The sequence below is a fragment of the Myxocyprinus asiaticus genome, chromosome 39, assembly GCF_019703515.2.
Source record: "Myxocyprinus asiaticus isolate MX2 ecotype Aquarium Trade chromosome 39, UBuf_Myxa_2, whole genome shotgun sequence".
Taxonomy (NCBI): domain Eukaryota; kingdom Metazoa; phylum Chordata; class Actinopteri; order Cypriniformes; family Catostomidae; genus Myxocyprinus; species Myxocyprinus asiaticus.
Genome location: NC_059382.1, coordinates 15,416,454 through 15,439,239, shown reverse-complemented (window position 1 = coordinate 15,439,239; position 22,786 = coordinate 15,416,454). Strand labels below are relative to the sequence as shown.

General features: G+C 38.8%; 1 pseudogene; it reads right to left on the bottom strand.

Annotated features, from left to right (window-relative positions):
* LOC127429664 (Fanconi anemia group J protein-like) overlaps window positions 1-22,786 on the bottom strand; it is a 48,693-nt pseudogene that overhangs the window by 7,565 nt on the left and 18,342 nt on the right.

The window sequence follows — 22,786 nt, the reverse complement described above, 5'->3', positions numbered from 1 at the left end:
ACTAATAAAGTTAGAAATAATTATTATTTTCATAATGTACCTAGTTAGAAGGTCCCCTGTATAATTAATAGCATTAGCTGGGAGAGAATTTCTTTTTATATGTAAGCAAAAGGGACATTAAAACTGAAATATACCCATATGAATCGATATTGAATCAAAATCAAATCAAAAGCTTGTGAATCCGAATTGACTCGGGAAATCTGTATCAATACCCAGCCCTAATTAATAATGTTTATTTTGTATAGCGCTTTCCAAAGCTCAAGGACGCTGTACACAAATAATAATAATAAAAAAAACATTAAACAAAGAAACATATAATAAATATACATTACAAAATAATAAACAATGGGAGAGAAGCATCGCAAATTTCACGGGTCAACAAGTGTGAGCAGAACCAGAGACAACAATTCCAGAGAGGCCAATAGAGAACATACAGTATACAACACATATATCATGATCTGGAGCAGTGCAGCTGACAATACAGTCACAGAGCAGAGGATGCACTGCATGCAGCCCCTTTTCACTAAATTCTTATGAATGGGCTGTCTTCATTTAACAAGGGAATGGAATATATAGTAGGACGCAGATGGTGCAAATACGAGAGAACTACAGAATTAAATTTCACTTAACCAAGCACATTAGCGCTTTGCGTGCAAAATTTCGCCTAGACTTAGCAAATGCTTGCACGAAAATATCAAAACATCATGGAATTATTGACTTAAGGCAAAGCTCTCTTATAATAGGTTCTTATGAGTCCTCAGCTTACGTTGCTCAAATGCTTCATTAAAAAGAAAATCAAAGAGAAACAAAGATACAGCATTCCATGCAAACCTTAATAATTTAACATGCATCCACCGTCTCACACAAGCTGTTCGTTAGGCATCGAGACATGGCATCAGCTGGAATAGCCCTTTTACTGCCTTTTAAATCTGAGATTGTTTTTCTTAGTGAAACAAAACATGTTCCACAAGTTTTTATGTTCACCAGAGGTTATTTTTATGTGTGCACCATTGGCTTACAATGCGTTCTATCCTCAAGACTGTTTTAAGGTCACCTTTGATCTTGCTCCCAATAACAGACTAATAAAAGTGATAATCTTGTTTTAGAGGCAGTTTAATTGCTTTTCTGTATATCTGGGAAGACTGTGCAGGCATCCACACAACAAGACCTCTACTGTGAATGGAAAGGAAGAAAGTCACAATGCATTAAGTATATGTATATACTGTCTGGAAAGTTTGTGGTTGCTAAGGTGTTCTGAATGTTTTTAGTGTGTTGATATGCAGATTCTAGGGTGAACTGGGTGGCGGCTAGGTGGTTCCTTACTGGTCAATGACAAAAAGGCCTACCCCCAATCTCTATGATATTTAGGTCCCTAGATATGGCTCGGTCCCTACAAAAATGTAAGTATATAGGATTTTCTTTTCTCTGATTGTATCCCCCCCCGCCCCCAGGTGAAAACTCTACGCCAGATTGCTTTCCTCTCCTCAAGTTCCACAATTTGAGGTATCATTTATTTTTCAGAGCAAAAGTAGTGTGAGATGGGTTGTGTGTCCAAGTTTATTAATTAGGGTTAGGTGTTTGTTGAAATCCCTAACCCTAAGTATGGGCAATAGTGATAGAGATGCCTGCCTTAGAAAGCACCACTAATAAAGATAGTTAGTGTCAGTATCCTCTCTTCCTTTGCATTAATGTTCTTCATTCACAGGTAGCAACATTTCAAAATCAACTCTTGGTCTTTTTTTTCAGGATAAGGGAAAGTTGCACACTGAAAATCCATCACCATCCTGCATCTTTTAAACCTGCTAAGAAGACACTGGAAAACATCACCTGTTTCGCGGGTGAGGTATTGAGGGGAACTCATGGGCAGCAAGCAAACACGTTTGAGTGCTGTCAACCACTTCATGTGGCATTTGAAACAAGGAGAATCATTACGGTTGACCAGGTGCACTAGAATCCTCCCCCCTCCATACTCCCCACCCCTCTGGCACATCAACTCATCGCTTGCAAAGAACGCTCAGAGAGCCTGGAACAAGCGACATTATTAAAACCTACCTCAGAACCCTCCAAATCTCATCCAAAATGGCAAACTCAATCAACCTCCACTGGAGCAAAAAAAAAAAAAAAAAAATCAAAGCCCTTCCCCAGAGGTAAGGGTACAACCACACCAACAGCTTCCACTAAGGTCTAGAAAGTGTCAATCATCTGTACATATCCCCATGGTGACAGACCCAGTTAGGAAAGCTTCTGACAACAAGGCAAAGAGAGGGGGAGGCTTAAAGGTCATGTCTATCTGCTAAGGACCGGCAAGATACAGCACAATGGCTATGGAATTCATTTATGGATCACAGAAAAGGGGTACTGCTGATCTTTTCTGGTTTCAAAACAACTTTTTTAAGGAGAAGTTTTGTCAAAGGGTTGTTTAAAAGAAAGAAAGAAAAAAAAAAAAAGCATTCATACTTCATATAGTAAATGTGTGTGCTCCAGGCCTTAGCAGAGGATGAAGTGTTTAATCAAATGTTTTTTTTTTAATTATTAAAATACTTTAGTAGCAGATGGGACTTGCACACAAGCACAAAAAGATGTCTAAAAACATGCTATTACTATGGAAAATATTTACCGTCAGTTCACAATTTTTAAAACTCTTCCATTTAACCAGAACAACTCTACTTAACCAATAAACTATTTAAAGGAATAGTTCACTCAAAAATGATAATTATCTTCTCATTTACTCAGCCTCATGCCCTTTTAAACTAGTTTGACTTTTTCTTCTGCAGAACACAATAGATTATTTAAAGGATGAAGATGTGTTTTTGACCATACAATTCAAGTTAACGCGGTCCAAAACCTTTAAGCTCCAAAGAAGACAAAGGCAATCCATATGCCTCAAGTAGTCTTATCCATGTATTTTGAAGCAATACGATCACTTTGGGTGAGAAACAGACCAAAATTAAAGTCCTTATTCACAAGAAAGCTTGACATCTGCCGTCTCCTTGGTGCATTCACGATAGAAGCTCATTCAAAAAACTTTCACAGTCTTGATCCATGTGCAGAATGCTATAAACAAACCAGACAGTGTTGCCATGTTTGTGATTTGCAGGTCCAGGTTGGCTATTCTGAAAATGCAGGTGGAAGTTTAAATGATATTGACTGGTTGAGTATTTTGCATACTTTCAAAATGTACTGTTGTCTGCAAAAAGTTGATGATAAAAATTTGGACATGAAAATGCAACATCTTACTGATGTATAATGATACCGGGATTGAGTACTTGGCAATCAGATACCATTGAGATGACATCAGGGTAAATGCTAAAATTATAATTTTTGGATGAACTATCCCTTTAAGGGCACGTGCTTAAGTTAATGTAACTAAAAGTAGTTTACCATCATTGTTTACAGTTGTCAGGCCCTGGCACTTCAACGTATCTGCTGTTTTACAAAAGCTTTGAGCATGGCTCATCCAGTCAGATTTTAGAGTCTTAAAATATACATTATACAAGGAACTGGACAACTGAGGATCTTCAAGACAAGTCAAATACATGTAATTGCAGTTGTGTTATGATTTTGCAAACCCTTACTGTACCTGCAAATCTTTGATATTGGGGAAAGGGATGCCAATAGTAACCACCGCTCTGGCATTCTCATCTGTAAAGTCTAAGCCCTCGCTCACCTTTCCTCTGCAAAGAGCTACCAGCAGTGCACCAACTGAGAAATCAAATCATTAGTAAACAGGCAAACACATTTAAAACCAGATATTCAAAACAAGTCCTTTTCTCATCACTAACCTCTGTTTCCACAGTTGGCTGCTGTTCCACTGATGGCCTCATAGTAGGTCTGCAGTAGCTCATTAAAACCACCTTTGCCACCACCACGTGGCTCGGTGATCACAGTCTTCTGCTATTCAAGCTTGTCCCATATACCTGCGTTCATCCAGCATCTTTTCAAATAAACACAGACAGGACATGAATCAAGAATTCAATATTTTTAGAAATGGATTAATGTGTCATCAAGACACCTGATATGTTTAGCCTATAACATAATATTTAGCTATTAAGATTTAATATTCAGTCTAAAACAATATGCATGATAACATGTACGTTTATACATTTATCCCTGTTCTTGGGTAATACATCAGTTATTAGAGTAGAGTAATAATAGGAGTGCACTAGAAGGGTAAACAGGGATGTTTTTAATAACAAACAGAATGAAAACCAAATTGTGCTGGAAAGCAAAAGTCTGATTCAAAATTACACCATAAATGTGGCTTAAATTAAAATCAAAACAAGAATCAGCTGTGGAGAAATGTCTGAACCCTGGGTTGTCCATGCACAGATTAATAAATACATGCCACCTCTTTGCACTGTAAACTGTTTCCAGATTGTATCTTATTTTTAAAGAACATAATTGCTTATACAGCAGTCTCACAGCAGGAAACAGGATGTATCTCTTCAGTCTCCTTACTGAGAGCAGAGATATTGTGAGTTCAAACTCTGTCAAGGGATGTACCGATGTATCGGCTGACAATATTTATTAGGGATGCACCGATCCAATACTGAAGTTTTTAACTGGATCAGGCATCGGTCCATTGAGCCCGATCCAAATCCGATACTGTGTGTTAGTGACTGTCGTTACAGTCAAACTCCAAAAATGGCATAAAAGAACCAAAAAAGCATAATTAAAGAAGTCCATATGACTGGTACATTTTAAGTCTCTTGAATACAAAAGATAGCTTTTTGAATCTCAAATGGCTGTGTTTAATAAACAAATACATAGTCTGCATGTGTAGTGTGCTTCAGTAGATGAGCGGTGCTCTGTTGTCACGCATACACATAACTAGCACATAGACAGAAATGGTCTAGTTAACCATCGGATCGGTGCATCCCTAATAAATATTGTCAGCCGATACATCGGTACAGAGTTAACCATGGTTAGTTAATAGATACTTAACCATCAGCATATCGGTTATAAGCATGAAAATGCCAATATGATAACTGATGATTTATTTATAATTAATAATTAACACACTTTGTAAAAACTGTTAATACAAATGCACAATCCAGAAATAATAACACCCACAATATGTAGAAAGGTTTGTACTCCTAAGAAAATAATGTACATGTAATGTAATGTTTAGCCCAATTTTTATTCTCTCTTGTTCTCACGTTCATGCAAGAGAAACACCATTAATGAACATGACAGTTGTAAAAACTAAACCTTAAACCTTAGATTACTAAACCTTAAAAGGCTACGTTTTAAAATATACACCATTCCAAGGATGTAAACAATAACAAAGAAATTAGAACAGTACTGTATCATCTGTATTGAACAATACTGGCTCCTATTATAATCAATGAAGCCGTTCAATGAAGCTGTCTGCGTGACCTGTGGACAAAGTAAGGATTTTTTGGGGGTTCTTAATTTGTAAAAGCATCTGCTAAATGAATAAAAGTAATTGAAAATGACTTGCGCAGCTTCATTCATTATAATGGGAGTCTATAGTCATAATATGTAGTCACTTTTACAGCTCTACCTACCAAACTTACAATTAGTTGGCATAGATTTTGTTCACCTACCAGAGATAAGATGTGTGCAACAGTTGTTTGTATAGTATTGCATGTATCCATCTGTCTTGCTTCACTGCAGCGGATCATGCATCCATTTGTGGTTGCTCTTACGGCACTTTAATTTCCGTTAGTTACACGCATTCAGCCACCAGACAACATGGTCCACATTTAAATAACGATATTTTAGGATATATATATATTTTTTTTTTTACATTAGCAACATTCATCATGTTAAAATCACTATGAATGAAGCGCCTCCAGCTGTTGTTTTGAATGAGTTTGACAAATAGTAGGAAATGTTCAAGGAACAAAGATGTCACTTCCTTAAAAGTGCGACCACGCTTCATTCTGGCAAGACATTGCATTTTGGCTTCGCTATAGGCTATGCATAATTTAAATGGATTTAATGTGATTGATCTCAGTTCAGAACACTCTGGGCTGTCAGCATATTTGTCTTTGGGAGAAACACCAACAAAACCACAGTATAAGTGGAAAGAAACCTGATTAAGTTTTTACATTGAAACCTGTTTGAGTCAAAAGATTAGAGTCTCTAGTTTAATCTAATATGACATTTTTTTTTATTTGAGAGATATCCTACGAAATGGCATGCTGTTAAACACAATGACCACTATAGTGGACAGAAGCCCTAGTTTTTCATTAGAAATCCTATATTTACTGTGCATTGAGAAAAAACAAAACATTTTCAGAGGCTTTATGTGGAGTTAGGATGATAACAAGATGCATTTTGAACTGTTCTGAGACCAGTGCAGACAGACACCACACTGGAGGTTAAGACATTCACTAAATAGGGAGCAAGGGAGCATCCTATAGATTTCCTTTGTAGCTAAGCACAGTCACTCCAAAAATCAAACCAAAAGTTCAGTTTCAGGCTGCAGATGATGTTTGGACCACTCAACATGTTTGGCAGCCATGGGACAATAATAATCAGTACATAGATTCAGAAATTATAATGTATCATTTTCTAGGGCTTTAAATCGATTAAACTAAGTAATCACACACTTTTCTGTGATTAATTGCAATTCAATTATGGTACATGATACATTACAACAAACATGAAAATCATCATAAATATAATCATATAATTTACTTTATAATTCGTTTCAAAGAACTTAAAAGTAATTGGTTAGTCATCATTTATTCTAATTATTAAAAAAGTATGTTAAAATGTATTTAAAAATAAAATTTATTTTTAGATACAGTTAATTGGACACATTTTTACAGGTGTTAATCATTGACACAAGTGTATATATACATGCCATAGAATCAGTGGACATTTTGGTCACAATCTTCTGCCGTTTTCCGGTAGACTTTTTAAAATAATAGGATCAAATGGGCAGATTCAATTCATTGCAAACTTTATTGGCAAGAGAAACTTAAGTGTACATTGCAAATGCATTATTAGACAATATACATACAGATATAAAACATATTGTATTCTGTAGTTTAATATGCTGAAGTTTAAAATCTCAAAACTATTATTGTCTCTGGCTGCAAGTATACAGTGCATCCGGAAAGTATTCACAGTGCTTCACTTTTTGTTACAGCCTTATTCCAAAATGGATTCAATACATTATTTTCCTCAAAATTCTACAAACAATACCCCATAATGACAACGTGAAAGAAGTTTGTTTGAAATCTTTGCAAATTTATATATATTAAAAAAAAAAAGAATAAATAAATAAATAAATAAATAAATAAAAATAAAAATCACATGTACATAAGTATTCACAGCCTTTGCTCAATACTTTGTTGAAGCACCTTTGGCACAAATTACAGCCTCAAGTCTTTTTGAGTATGATGCTACAAGCTTGGCACACCTATTTTTGGGCAGTTTCTCCCATTCTTCTTTGCAGGACCTCTCAAGCTCCACCAGGTTGGATGGGGAGCGTCGGTGCACAGCCATTTTCAGATCTCTCCAGAGATGTTCAATCGGGTTCAAGTCTGGGCTCTGGCTGGGCCACTCAAGGACATTCACAGAGTTGTCCCGGAGCCACTCCTTTGTTATCTTGGCTGTGTGCTTAGGGTCGATGTCCTGCTGGAAGATGAACCTTCGCCCCAGTCTGAGGTCCAGAGCGCTCTGGAGCAGGTTTTCATCAAGGATGTCTCTGTACATTGCTGCATTCATCTTTCCCTCGATCCTGACTAGTCTCCCAGTTCCTGCTGCTGAAAAACATCCCCACAGCATGATGCTGCCACCACCATACTTCACTGTAGGGATGGTATTGGCCAGGTGATGAGCAGTGCCTGGTTTCCTCCAGACATGACGTTTGCCATTCAGGCCAAAGAGTTCAATCTTTGTTTCTCATGGTCTGAGAGTCCTTCAGGTGCCTTTTGGCAAACTCCAGGCAGGCTGTCATGTGCCTTTTACTGAGGAGTGGCTTCCGTCTGGCCACTCTACCATACAGGCCTGATTGGTGGAGTGCTGCAGAGATGGTTGTTCTTCTGGAAGGTTCTCCTCTCTCCACAGAGAAATGCTGGAGCTCTGTCAGAGTGACCATCGGGTTCTTGGTCATCTCCCTGACTAAGGCCCTTCTCCCCCAATTGCTCATTTTGGCCAGGCGGCCAGCTCTAGGAAGAGTCTTGGTGGTTCCAAACTTTTCCATTTACGGATGATGGAGGCCACTGTGCTCATTGGGACCTTCAATGCTGCAGAAATGTTTCTGTACCCTTCCCCAGATCTGTGTCTCGATACAATCCTGTCTCGGAGGTCTACAGACAATTCCTTGGACTTCGTGGCTTGGTTTGTGCTCTGACATGCACTGTTAACTGTGGGACCTTATATAGACAGGTGTGTGCCTTTCCAAATCATGTCCAATCAACTGAATTTACCACAGGTGGACTCCAATCAAGTTGTAGAAACATCTCAAGGATGATCAGTGGAAACAGGATGCACCTGAGCTCAATTTTGAGTGTCATGGCAAAGGCTGTGAATAGTTATGTACATGTCATTTTTTTTGTTTTTTATTTTTAATAAATTTGCAAAGATTTCAAACAAACTTCTTTCACGTTGTCATTATGGGGTATTGTTTGTAGAATTTTGAGGAAAATAATGAATTTAATCCATTTTGGAATAAGGCTGTAACATAACACAATGTGGAAAAAGTGAAGCACTGTGAATACTTTCCGGATGCACCGTACCTGTCTGCAGCTTACTCAATGGCCAGGTTCTTCAGTTCAGCACCCACTGGGTCTCACTCGGGCGGTTTCTCTTTTGAAACTGGTTTATATGAAAGTGAATGAGCGTTTTTGGGAGATGCGAAGATATACAGCAGCTTGCCCATATCTGTCACCTGCTTGCGGGTCAAGTCTTCATTCTCCGTACTATAAATCCGATCCCGTATTTAGGAACGGGACATGCGTCACGCGCAACGAATAAGCATGCACTGCTTCACACAATCAGTTTCTGTGTTAGGATTTGCAGTTGAGTCAAGCAAGTACCACCTGAAAATGTATATATGACTATATTAGCCACAGAAAGTGGGGAAAAACATTGAAGAAGTCAATGTCAATTGTGCAAAAGTGCCTGGCTTTATTCCTGACAGGCAGCAGATGCCCTTACCCCGACCCCACCCTAATCTGAGCCTGTAAGGCTGAGTAACCTGCCAAGGAACAACTCTGGACACTTTCGCTTATCGCGTGAAGTTTCAAAAAAAATAAATAAATAAAAAAATAAAAAACCTGATAGTGCATTAATTTTTTTAAACGCATTAAACTAAAAATATTAATCGCAGATATTAACGCATTAAATTTCCAGCCCTAAGAATTTTATTTTAACATGACTGTGATTGGATGATGATGGCCATGACTTTGAATCAAAATTATTTATGCTAATTTCTGATTGGTAAATGCTTCAGAACTGGCTATCACTTGTTTGTTTGACAGTGCAAACAGAGAACATTGAGATTGTATCGCCAAAGTAGAAAAAAAAAAACCATTGTAACATAAAAGTAAAATCAAGTCAAATAATTTTTATTTGTATAGTTTTTTATTTTTGCTTTTCCCAATACATATTCTTCCAAAGCAGCTTTAAGGAAAATCAGCAGTATTGTCTGTAACATCTCAAAAGCATGAATAACCAATAGGGGTGTAATGATCCATCGATCTGGATCGATGCATCAATCTCATCACCAACGATGCGATGCCATCGATTTAATGTGTTAACAGCGATGTATATATTTTTTAAGATGAACCTTTATTTTGATATTCTCATGCCAGTCACTTCCATACTTTTAATATGCTTCTCATGTGAGACATGGATGTGCGCAGTGATTGAAGCCTGAAGATGCTCTCTGCTCTGTCCATGCATGCCCATAAACTGCGAGCTCCAGTGACAGGATAGCGCAAAGCAGCAATTCAACAAAATTGAATTCTGCGTGACAATTTTCTAATTAGAAGCACTATAGAGCAATTCAACCATGTCAAATGGCTAAACAGCCACAATATTCTGAACAGTGCTGATGAGGGAAAGAGAAAACTCCCTTACTAACATTTATCACAGTAAACTGTAACAGAATTTTTCAATACAATTGTGGAAGTTGAAGCCAGAAAAAAAAAATAAATAAAAAAAAACACGGATAGCAGTAGTACATACACTCCTGTTGTGGGTATGTAAGTGTTTTGGATTAAAAGATTTGACTGTTGTAGAGATGACAAATAGTCACTGTATTGTTTACCTCATTCCACAAGGCAACAAGCTGTCATCAAACGACTGATGATCACATGATGGGACTTTATTTTTTATATTATTTTTCTGTATTATATTTTTTTGTGGATGCCCCAATGTGGATACTAAAATCATTATAATCGGTATCAGCCAACAATTTTCATATCAGTGCAACCTTAACTCTATCCATAATAAAATCACTGTGATAGTGCTATTGCTGTGCAAAAAAGTGAGTGACTCCCAAGGGAGGAACGCTGATCTAAAAGCCCTCTCCCTCGCAGAGAGCAACTCTTGTCTCTGATGTGCACATTTTCCTCTTGAATAGGCATGCTTTCACAATCAAAGGGGATCTTCACTGGCTTGGAAATGTGTTAGAAGGGTCACAAAAAAGTTCTACTTGTGATCAGCAAAAAGCTTCTCACGACACAGTAGGAATTTGTGTCTTTATTCAGATGAAAACACCATAAGAGTAAAGGAAAGCCTCAGGGCTCTGTATCAGGCCCATCACACATGTTTGTTGTTTAGAGAACAGAAAGCTAACGCACACCAACACTTTTCCAAAGAAGACAATACTGACGTAATAATGTTGACATGGACCCTACAACCACTAAATATTAAATCCCATCTTAGGTGGCTGAGACTTTGCACCATGAAAACAAGCTTTAAACACTGAGGTGACTGCCTGTTACTGTGAAGTGAAGCAAGGACCAATTTCATCACGTCTGTGCTTATAGTAACAAAAAAGCAAGTTGTTATCATTAAAACATGGCACTTCCGCTGAAGCTACAACATCAACTTGAGCCCTTAAATGTCACTGATTTAAGGGCTAACAGCAAACCAATTGTCCTGCAATTGCTGCAAATCCAGTATGAACAAAAGTTAAATTATTAATGTGCTCTCTCAGAAGACTGACTGAGGAACAAAACAGTCATTATAGCCCACATTGCTCTGGAAAAAATTAAAATTTCTCAGGAAGAGTTGATGAAGAGACAAAAGGACAACAAGAGGAAAGGGAAAAAAGCAGGGACAAAACATTGCCCCTTGTTTAGATAGATACAACTGATAGGTGGGGTCACCATATTTGGCATCTTGAGTTTACCTTAAAGCAATATTGTGGGTTCAATACAAGTTAAGCTCAATCAACAGCATTTGTGGTATGATGTTGATTACCAAAAAAAAAAAAAAAAAAAAAAAAAAAAAAACAAGGCTACAGTAAGACAGTAGAAGTGAATGGGGCTTTGGAGGGTTTAAAATGGCAGAAATGTGAGGCTTATAATTGTATAAATGCACTAACAATAAATCTGCTGTATAAATGTGTGTATTATTTGAGCTGTTAAGTTAAATAATTGTTTTGAGGAATGAAGTCTATACAATGGTTGAAATTGCCAAAAAACTGAAGATTTCATACAAAGGTGTTCACTACAGTCTTCAAAGACAAAGGACAACTGGCTGTAACAAGGACAGAAAGAGATATGGAAGGCCAGATGTACAACTAAACAAGAGGAAAAGTGCATCAGAGTCTCTAGTTTGAGAAATAGACGCCTCACATGTCCTCAGCTGACAGCTTCATTGAATTCTGCCCGCTCAACACCAGATTCATGTACAACAGTAAAGAGAAGACTCAGGGGTGCAGGCCTAATGGGAAGAATTGCAAAGAAAAAGCTACTTTTGAAATAGAAAAGCAAAAAGAAAAGGTTAGAGTGGGCAAAGAAACAGACATTGGACAACAGATAATTGGAAAAGAGTGTTATGGATCTTAACCCCATTGAGCTTTTGTGGGATCAGCTAGACTGTAAGGTGCGTGAGAAGTGCCCAACAAGACAGCTACATCTATGGCAAGTTCTACAGCAAGCGTGGGGTGAAATGTCACCTGAGTATCTGGACAAACTGACAGCTAGAACGCCAAGGATCTGCAAAGCGTGGAGCATTTTTTGATGAGAACTCTTTGAAGTAGTTTAAGAAATTCTGAGAAAAAACAAAATTCAAATTGTAATAGTAATTTTTCACGTTATTAATGTCCTGACTGTACATTGTGATCAGTTGAATGCCACTTTGGTGAATAAAAGTACCAATTTCTTTCCATAAGAGCAAAATCTGTACATTATTTCAAACTTCTGGCCACCAGTGTGTGTATGTATATACTGTGTATGTATGTATATATATATATATATATATATATATATATATATATACATATATATATATATATATATAAAACAAATATAATATGGATGGATGGAGGACTTCTAAGCTGTCATGGGTTTAGGAGCTACTTTTAGCATTAAAATAAATTATGAATTACTCTTCGATGAAAATATTACGAGCCCTAAAATTAGGAGTGATATGCCCCTAAATTTTAAGAGTTGCTCATAAATTTCTGTGTTAGGAGCTATTTTTAGCCTTAAGACTTTTTGTGAATACGGGCCCAGATTTTTTACTTATTCTTTTAAAGAAAGGGAGGGACATGTCAAAATAAATTTTTGAGGTAATCAACACTATGCTACAAATGCTGTCAATTGAGCTTAACTGGTATTGAACCTGGGAGATTCCTTTAAAGGTCAACGTTAATAAATTCTTCTTGGTCTGAAGTGTAACCCGATAATGACCTGAGCGTAACCTGATAATAAAATGCTGATCCGTAGAAGACAGGGACACATGCAAGCACAAAGACTCCTTGTATAGGCTTGTTGTTTATTTTCCCAGAGCTGTAATTTGTAAGGCCTCATAAAAGTGGGAGAAATACAATACAGTACCACTCCAGGAGTCCCTTGGCTCAAAGGGTAATGTCCTAATGCTTTTATCTCGCAGACACTGTGAGTAAACATCACTCGATGTCTGCTTCTCTGCAGCCATTTCATTACAGGCACATTTTCCACATCCCTCATCTTGACAGACTAGAGCGCTTTTCGAAACAAGGCGACCAGCCAGTCAACAATGAGTTAGAAACTCATGTCTTCTTAGAGATTAAGAATCTGTCACTAGTTCTTCCATTCTGAAGACTCATTCAACAAGAGCACAAAAGCAGATGTTAGGCAGAATGGTAGCCTCAGTCACCATTCACTTTTGTTGTTTGGGGGGAAAAAATACAATGAAATGTGAATAGTTACTGAAACATTCTGCCTAATGAGAAAGGAAAGTAATTTTCCACTAAAACAACATGAGGGTGAGTAAAAGATGAACATGTTTTTTTTTTTTTTGGGTGAACTAGCATTAATGCAGAACAACAAATATCACCTCAAAAATGTTACAACTTATTTTAATAATAATAAAAAAAAAAAAGGACCAAGAATTTAATCTGCTTTAAAAAAAAAAAAAAAAGGTCAACAATAATTTAAATGGACGACATCCAATGTTGCCAAATGAAATTAAGCACTGCACATGAGCACTTGTGTTTAAAGATGGTTGGGCAAGGAACTGGAGTTTGTGGGGGTGGTGGTGATGGGATGAGCACATGGTCTTCATGCCTAATTCATGTACATTATCTGACAAGAGCAGCGCTGTTTCCACAGGGCCTAGACCAGGACACAGCAGAATGAAAATGTCAATCTGCACACTTGGCTGGGGCTCAGGTGCACAAACATGGCAGAAGCGACCCTACACCATCCCTCTCTGAGGTAACTGACAGTGTCATCAAACAGACGACATGCTCAAATGCAACATGGACACACTAGTACCCTCACAGCCTCAGAAAATTGATGAGGCATTTAACCTTATTTTTTCATTTCATTGTGTTGCCTACATCTAAAATGTTCTATAGAATGACAAAAACCTGCCTTATCTGCCTATTAGTTAAATGTTTTTAAGGCTAATAAAGTCATTTCCAACTGTAATTTTACAATGAAGTTTAGAAGTGTTTGATAGCAAACACTACATCTAAAACCACAGAGTGTATGGAGATGTGTGGTAGACCCAATCCTGACACCTCGTCTCTCACACCACTTCAGAGGGCTGGGAACTCACAACAGCAGTGACCCAGTCTCATGCTTTATTCAAGGCCCTATTACAGCAAACCAGAATTTCACATCTTCAGAAGTCTCAATCAGACTAGCATCATCCACAATAAACCACAACCAACACAAGTGCTAAATTCACACATTCCCACTCAAGTGTTTACATTGATGCATTTGTATTTATCAACAGAGGAGCAGATCGAATAATGTATTTATAGAAGTATGAAAATAACATGGGTCAATCCCCTTCTCTAACTTGCAAGTATTGCCTGTAACCATAACAATAACTATAGTAAATGTTACTTTTTACTGTCTTTAAGGATTTAATTTGTATTATAAATCATTCAGTATTTCTCAACACTCAACCAAACTATGCTCTCAAAATTCAGTTGTGACACTTGCAAATTTAAAATAGCCACTTCAGTTATAGAATAAAGCTGTCACACACATTTTTATGAACAGCACCGCATTTGGTACTCCAAACAGAGCTGACAATAGTGTTCTGCTGCTATGTGCAGCCAAGTTGACGCAACAACCACATCTAAGTGGTGATTTAATACCGTAGCTACCAGACAACAGATTAAGTCCACAGAGATGATTCCAAAAAGGTCATTAAAAAAAAAACTTAAAATAATATGTGGCTGCCCTACTCTCTGTCAGTAAACAGGGCTATTGTCTAAACACAAAAACAGGCTAACACGTTCAAAGAAACTGTTGATAAAACAAAGTGGGGTGAAGACTATCTAGTGAACTTGCAAAGGCACAACAAAGGTGAATAATTAATTGATGTTACCCGACTAAATATATGCATCACAGCTTGTTCCACCATGCTAGATTAAGTCAAGCGGATGCATCTCTCCAAGGGGACATGGTGGCAAACTGGCACAGAACTCTGTGCAGGCTCTCTCCAGCTCTCATTTCCTCTGCCACCTCCTCCACTGCTTTCTTTTATCTATTTTCCTCTAATCTTGATGCCATTCCGTCATTGTTGTAACACATTGCTGGTTTTTTTTTTCTTTGCAAAAGGCCTCTAAATAATGGACAATCTTTGTTGTAGGGTGGCATAAATGAAACATAGGGCCCTGGTGGTGGCAAGGGAAGACGTGTTGCGGCTGTAAATAATTCAGCTGTCAAATATCACAGTGATGATCACGCCAAGGACAGCATAGTGGCGCCCCTGCCACCTGCCTGCAAGCACCAACACTTCTTAGCGCTGCCGCAGGGCATGCCATTAGTGTGAAGCCAACAGTGAGAGCTGAACACCACAGATAAAGCACACGTTCTGTTGAAGTATGGATCCGTTTTTATCTAGTCAAGAGCTGACTGGAATAAGGGGTTGCCTCACTAATGGACAGCAAAAAGAGACACACACTTGAAGTGGCATGTCAGCAAAACAAAAACAATGACTCTGATATACATCTAAAACCAAGTGAGCAGTGCTCAGGGTTTGAAAAGAACAAGTGGCTCAATCTCACTTCCTCCTACTACCAAGTAAACATTGGTGAATTGTGCGTGACTTGGTGCAGTAAACAGACGTGAGTGGTGAGTTGTAGGATCGTTTGCTGCTAATGGGGCTCAGTATTGCAGTTTATGGTTCATTTAAAGCTCAAGAGGAGACTGGCAACAGAAGCAAAATCTTTCTCTGCCTTATTTCATATATTAGTTAGGTGTCCTCAGCAAGCTGGCATCAAGCTACAAAATGGAAATTAAATATGATTTAAAAAAATAATAATAATTATAATGTCGCCATCTTAGATGCAAGAACATAAATGTTACAGTGTTAAATACTTCACCCAAACATGACAATTCCGTTATTAATCACCCTCATGTCATTTGAAATCAGTGTTACTTTTTTCTTCCATGGAACACAAAAAGAGATGTCAGCATTAAATTGAATTATTATTATTATTTTTAAATACAATGAACATGATTAGTGACTGAGACTAACAGTCTGCTTAAAGGGATAGTTCACCCCAAACTGAAAATTATCTCATCATTTACTCATCCTCATGCCATCCCAGACATTTATGACTTTCGTTCTTCTGCAGAACATAAATGAAGATTTTTAGAAGAATATTTCAGCTATGTAGGTCCATACAATGCAAGTGAGTGGTGGCGAGAACTCTGCAGGTCCAAATATCACATAAAGGCAGCATAAAAGTAATCCATACGACTCCAATGGTTTAATCAGTCTTCTGAAGTGATCTAATTGATTCTGGGTGAGAACAGAACAAAAATATAACTCCTTCACTATAAATCTTAACAGCAGTCTCCTTGGCGATTGTGATTTCAACCTCAATTACACTTCCTATAGCGCAATGTAGCGCTCTGCATATAAGTAAAGCACTAGGAAGAGTAATCATGCTTGAAATCATGATCATGTCAAAAGACTGCAACGGCAAGATGTACAGTGAAAAAGGAGTTATAGTTTGGTGTACTATACTGTTCTCACCCAAAACCGATAGGATCGCTTCAGAAGACATATGGACTCATACGGAGTAGTATGGATTACTTTATGATGCATTTGTGTGTTTGGACCATTAGAGTTCTGGCTACCATTCAATTGCATTGTGAGGACCTACAGAGCTGAGATATTCTGGGATGGCATGAGGGTGAGTAAATGATGAGATCATTTTCATTTTGGGTGAACTATCTATTTAACATACTCTTTGTTACACACAAAAAAGAATGTCCTTTTGGTTGGGAAGAACACTAGTAAATGACAAATGGGTGAACTATCCCTTTAAGAAAGGATAGAACCATTTTAAGATAACAAAGATTGGAAATAGGTAAATGTTTAATGAAACAAAGCATAAAAAGTACCAACAATAGCTAAAAAAAAAACAAAACAAAAAAAAACCTTACAGTATCACTGTAACTGAAATACCTTGGATCACATGTGCTATAGTATTTCTACTGTATATGATGACAGTGCATTTTGGCCATGTCTCGGAGACTGCAGAGTGCAGACAGTATGCTGAGAGGCCTGGGGTCTCATAACCTCTTCTCATCGCCCCTGCTGTGCATTTGATTTTGTGAGGATGCAAGCTGTACAGACATATACTTTCCACCCCCACTTCCAACTCAAGCACCAGGCACCAGCTTAGATGAAACTTCTTCACACAGACAGCTTGGCGACGTCAGCTCTAATGGCCTTTATCTTAATCTGCTTTAAAAGCATCCTTCGTTTCCACAAGATCTTTCACCTTTGCCAGCTCACATTTAATGAGCCGGCCCTCCCCAGCTGTTTTTGCCCTTCTTGTCATGAGGTTGTGCCAGACAATATGGCCGCTGTGGTTAACCAGGGTCCAACTGAGACAAGTTGATGAGTCTGGGAAGCTCCCAAACCACACCTCGAGAACCGTAAAGAGTCTGTGTGTCTATCTTTGTGAGTTATGTATAATAGTGTTGGGCCTGAGGGTCGTATAGTACAATTAGTGTCAAGGGGACAAAAAGCCAGAATAGACACATACAGTACACACATATGGCCCATAGCTAAGTGGAGAGATAATGATCAGGCAGCTGCGTTAAGAGGTGCCTGGAGACTATAGATGCTCTAGCGTGCTCCTCCTCAGATGGGACTTTCAGGCTCCAGGACCTCCAAAGTCTCAAAATGGGTCCCTAAACTGTTCAATTTCCAGATTAAATATTAATCCGCATGGAACATTCATATGTGGACATGATTTACAATAGGGCATTTCTGTGTTTGATAAAAATGGCTTCTCATGTTAAAATTGGGGCAGCAATCTTTGATCAAATGAGTAGGCTAAATCTCACTGCAAACATATTATTTGCATTATTCACCTGATCTAACCCATATATTGGTAATGTAAACTAAGAGCCCATCATCAAGACAAAGGCATATACATGCACACACAAAGACATCTGAGAAAGTTAATCATCCCCTGTGAGGGTGCATCATGACAGGCAGCTTGAAGAGGAGTGAATTATTCATAGCCTAAACATGACAATACAATGAGGAACAAAGTATTTTTCAATGGGTTTCAATAATTGAGCTTGTTACTTGAAAAAGAATAGATGAAAACCGTGAGCCAGCATTCAAAGTTTTGTTCATTATCCATAATACATTACGTGCTTATTAGCACATATGGTCATTGTCGGACCGCTACTATTAAATTCTAAGTAGGTACTTCTAGTGGTTTGTGGTTCCTGTACCGGAATGCCAGGCAGCAACCACAGTTTTACACAGCATGCAGATCCAGTATAATTTTTATTGTGGCTCTGAAGAAAACATCATGTCAACATCAGAAGTGCAAAGCTGTGGTCTCTAAGGCCTCCCAGTGGCAGCTTTCAGTTACAAATCAACATCAAAACAACAAAGATTCAAGGCAAAAATCATAAGTCAGGTCACTGAAAAATATAAATCAACAAGCCGCATGATTTTTAAGGCATCATTCACATCTATAGCCCATTTCAAGAATGTCTCCTGAGGAGAGGCATGCTCGGTGTTTAAAAGCAGCGGTGATATGGCTGTTTTTTTCGTTGAAGTGGTGCGTCTCTATTAAAATGAATGCAAGAAATTGGAATGCCTAACTGCATCCAATGGTCAACGAAAAAATACAGCCTTATCACCGCTGCTAAATGGTCTCTGCTTTGACAAGCAGGAAATGTTCACAGAACAGTGACATCACTTGATGTCACCAGCGAACAGTCCTTGAAATGGTCTATAGCACAAACGCCCCTGGGACACACCAAAGTTTAAAATGTACTGTAGCTTTTGGAGTTTGTTTAAATACCTAACCCTAAGTATGAGCAATATAACATACAGGTGCATCTCAATAAATTAGAATGTCGTGGAAAAGTTCATTTATTTCAGTAATTCAACTCAAATTGTGAAACTCGTGTATTAAATAAATTCAATGCACACAGACTGAAGTAGTTTAAGTCTTTGGTTCTTTTAATTGTGATGATTTTGGCTCACATTTAACAAAAACCCACCAATTCACTATCTCAAAAAATTAGAATATGGTGACATGCCAATCAGCTAATCAACTCAAAACACCTGCAAAGGTTTCCTGAGCCTTCAAAATGGTCTCTCAGTTTGGTTCACTAGGCTACACAATCATGGGGAAGACTGCTGATCTGACAGTTGTCCAGAAGACAATCATTCACAAGGAGGGTAAGCCACAAACATTCATTGCCAAAGAAGCTGGCTGTTCACAGAGTGCTGTATCCAAGCATGTTAACAGAAAGTTGAGTGGAAGGAAAAAGTGTGGAAGAAAAAGATGCACAACCAACCGAAAGAACTGCAGCCTTATGATTGTCCAGCAAAATCGATTCAAGAATTTGGGTGAACTTCACAAGAAATGGACTGAGGCTGGGGTCAAGGCATCAAGAGCCACCACACACAGACATGTCAAGGAATTTGGCTACAGTTGTCGTATTCCTCTTGTTAAGCCACTCCTGAACAACAGACAACGTCAGAGGCATCTTACCTGGGCTAAGGAGAAGAAGAACTGGACTGTTGCCCAGTGTTCCAAAGTCCTCTTTTCAGATGAGAGCAAGTTTTGTATTTCATTTGGAAACCAAGGTCCTAGAGTCTGGAGGAAGGGTGGAGAAGCTCATAGCCCAAGTTGCTTGAAGTCCAGTGTTAAGTTTCCACAGTCTGTGATGATCTGGGGTGCAATGTCATCTGCTGGTGTTGGTCCATTTTGTTTTTTGAAAACCAAAGTCACTGCACCCGTTTACCAAAACATTTTGGAGCACGTCATGCTTCCTTCTGCTGACCAGCTTTTTAAAGATGCTGATTTCATTTTCCAGCAGGATTTGGCACCTGCCCACACTGCCAAAAGCACCAAAAGTTGGTTAAATGACCATGGTGTTGGTGTGCTTGACTGGCCAGCAAACTCACCAGACCTGAACCCCATAGAGAATCTATGGGGTATTGTCAAGAGGAAAATGAGAAACAAGAGACCAAAAAATGCAGATGAGCTGAAGACCACTGTCAAAGAAACCTGGGCTTCCATACCACCTCAGCAGTGCCACAAACTGATCACCTCCATGCCATGCCGAATTGAGGCAGTAATTAAAGCAAAAGGAGCCCCTACCAAGTATTGAGTACATATACAGTAAATGAACACACTTTCCAGAAGGCCAACAATTCACTAAAAATGTTTTTTTTTATTGGTCTTGTGATGTATTCTAATTTTTTGAGAAAGTGAATTGGTGGGTTTTTGTTAAATGTGAGCCAAAATCATCACAATTAAAAGAACCAAAGACTTAAACTACTTCAGTCTGTGTGCACTGAATTTATTTAATACACGAGTTTCACAATTTGAGTTGAAATACTGAAATAAATGAACTTTTCCACGACATTCTAATTTATTGAGATGCACCTGTATACCACTAATAACAAAGAATACTAATTTGACATACCTTGTAGGATGGTAGGAAACAGAGAACTCCATGACTGACTGTATGATACACTTTCAAAAGCAAAGCCCCCAGTTCGTCCTGGAAAGCAAACGTCTCTGCACGCTGAAATGTGGCACAAAGCTTATGACCTTGGGGCCCTGCACTAATTGTGCCGACCCAGACCTGCATCGAATACAAACACACCCATTCAATGACTCTGACTTTACCACTTTAATTTCAATCCATATTTAAGGTCTACACATCAAATAATCTAATAGGTAGCCCCCGCTCTCTAGCTAGATGTAGTCTTTGATAAAACATTTTACGTTAGTCCTAAACGTTGAAATAAGTTCAAAAGGAAAATGCTGACCTGTGACTTGACGATGACGTGACTGGCCTCTAGCTGGATGGAGAACAGGATGCCAAGTTCGGAGGAGAAGGAGCCCATGGGAGAGAGGGTGCCTTAGGTCAGCACAATACTCCGCACTGATTCACTCAGATCAGAAAATGCCTGCCATGACACACATCATCAAGAACCACTACAGCTTCGAATTCACACAATCAAATTAATTTATACTTGCTCCTCCTTCTCCAACACCGCTGCCAGGTGTTTCTACATGGAGAAAGAGCTGGCCACCTGGCCAAACTGAGCAATCGGGGGAGAAGGGCCTTAGTCAGGGAGGTGACCAAGAACCCGATGGTCACTCTGGCAGAGCTCCAGCATTTCTCTGTGGAGAGAGGAGAACCTTCCAGAAGAACAACCATCTCTGCAGCACTCCACCAATCAGGCCTGTATGGTAGAGTGGCCAGACGGAAGCCACTCCTCAGGAAAAGGCACATGACAGCCTGCCTGGAGTTTGCCAAAAGGCACCTGAAGGACTCTCAGACCATGAGAAACAAAGATTGAACTCTTTGGCCTGAATAGCAAGTGTCATGTCTGGAGGAAACCAGGCACCACTCATCACCTGGCCAATACCATCCCCACAGTGAAGCATGGTGGTGGAAGCATCATGCTGTGATGATGTTTTTCAGCGGCAGGAACTGGGAGACTAGTCAGGATCGAGGGAAAGATGAATGCAGCAATGTACAGAGACATCCTTGATGAAAACCTGCTCCAGAGCACTCTGGACCTCAGACTGTGGCGAAGGTTCATCTTCCAACAGGACAACGACCCTAAGCACACAGCCAAGATAACAAAGGAGTGGCTCCGGGGCAACTCTGTGAATGTCCTTGAGTGGCCCAGCCAGAGCCCAGACTTGAACCCGATTGAACATCTCTGGAGAGATCTGAAAATGGCTGTGCACCGATGCTCCCCATCCAACCTGATGGAGTTTGAGAGGTCCTGCAAAGAAGAATGGGAGAAACTGCCCAAAAATAGGTGTGCCAAGCTTGTAGCATCATACTCAAAAAGACTTGAGGCTGTAATTGGTGCCAAAGGTGCTTCAACAAGTATTGAGCAAAGGCTGTGAATACTTATGTACATGTGATTTTTTTCGTTTTTTATTTTTAATAAATTTGCAAAGATTTCAAATAAACTTCTTTAAAGTTGTCATTATGGGATATTGTTTGTAGAATTTTGAGAAAAATAATGAATTGAATCCATTTTGGAATAAGGCTGTAACAACAAAATGTGGAAAAAGTGAAGCGCTGTGAATACTTTCCGGATGCACTGTAGATAATCTAGGTCTAGGAAAACTTTCAAGCATCTTCAGAAATCGTCTCTTTGACCTATAACATCCCATGATTAAAGGGACATTTAACAAAAATGAAACTTCTGTCATCATGACTGGTTGAAGCAGAACATGGATGTCCAACCTCCTGTGATGTGGGACTACTGCATGAGAAAATCAATGTGACTGTACTTGGCAAGGCTGCAGCAGAAGGCCAGAAGAGGCCTGTGTTGATCATGCCGAATGTTGTGTGTCACCATTCCATCAATGTCATCTCGAGCCAGCAACAGCTTAGCGTGGTTCAGGGTGAAACTGGCACAGTCCTCTATGTTATGAGCCTCATCCAGCACCACAATCTGCTCCTTCAGATTGATTTCCATCTGGCAGAGGAACACAACTTGACATTTATCACCAGATGAGCACAGAAAATCCGAAAACACCCCAACTAATGTGTAATCAACCTCATTTGAAAACTGATAACATTAAACTACTTTAAACATGCAGTTCATTATATTCTGCATATATATTGAAGCTCAGATGATATGG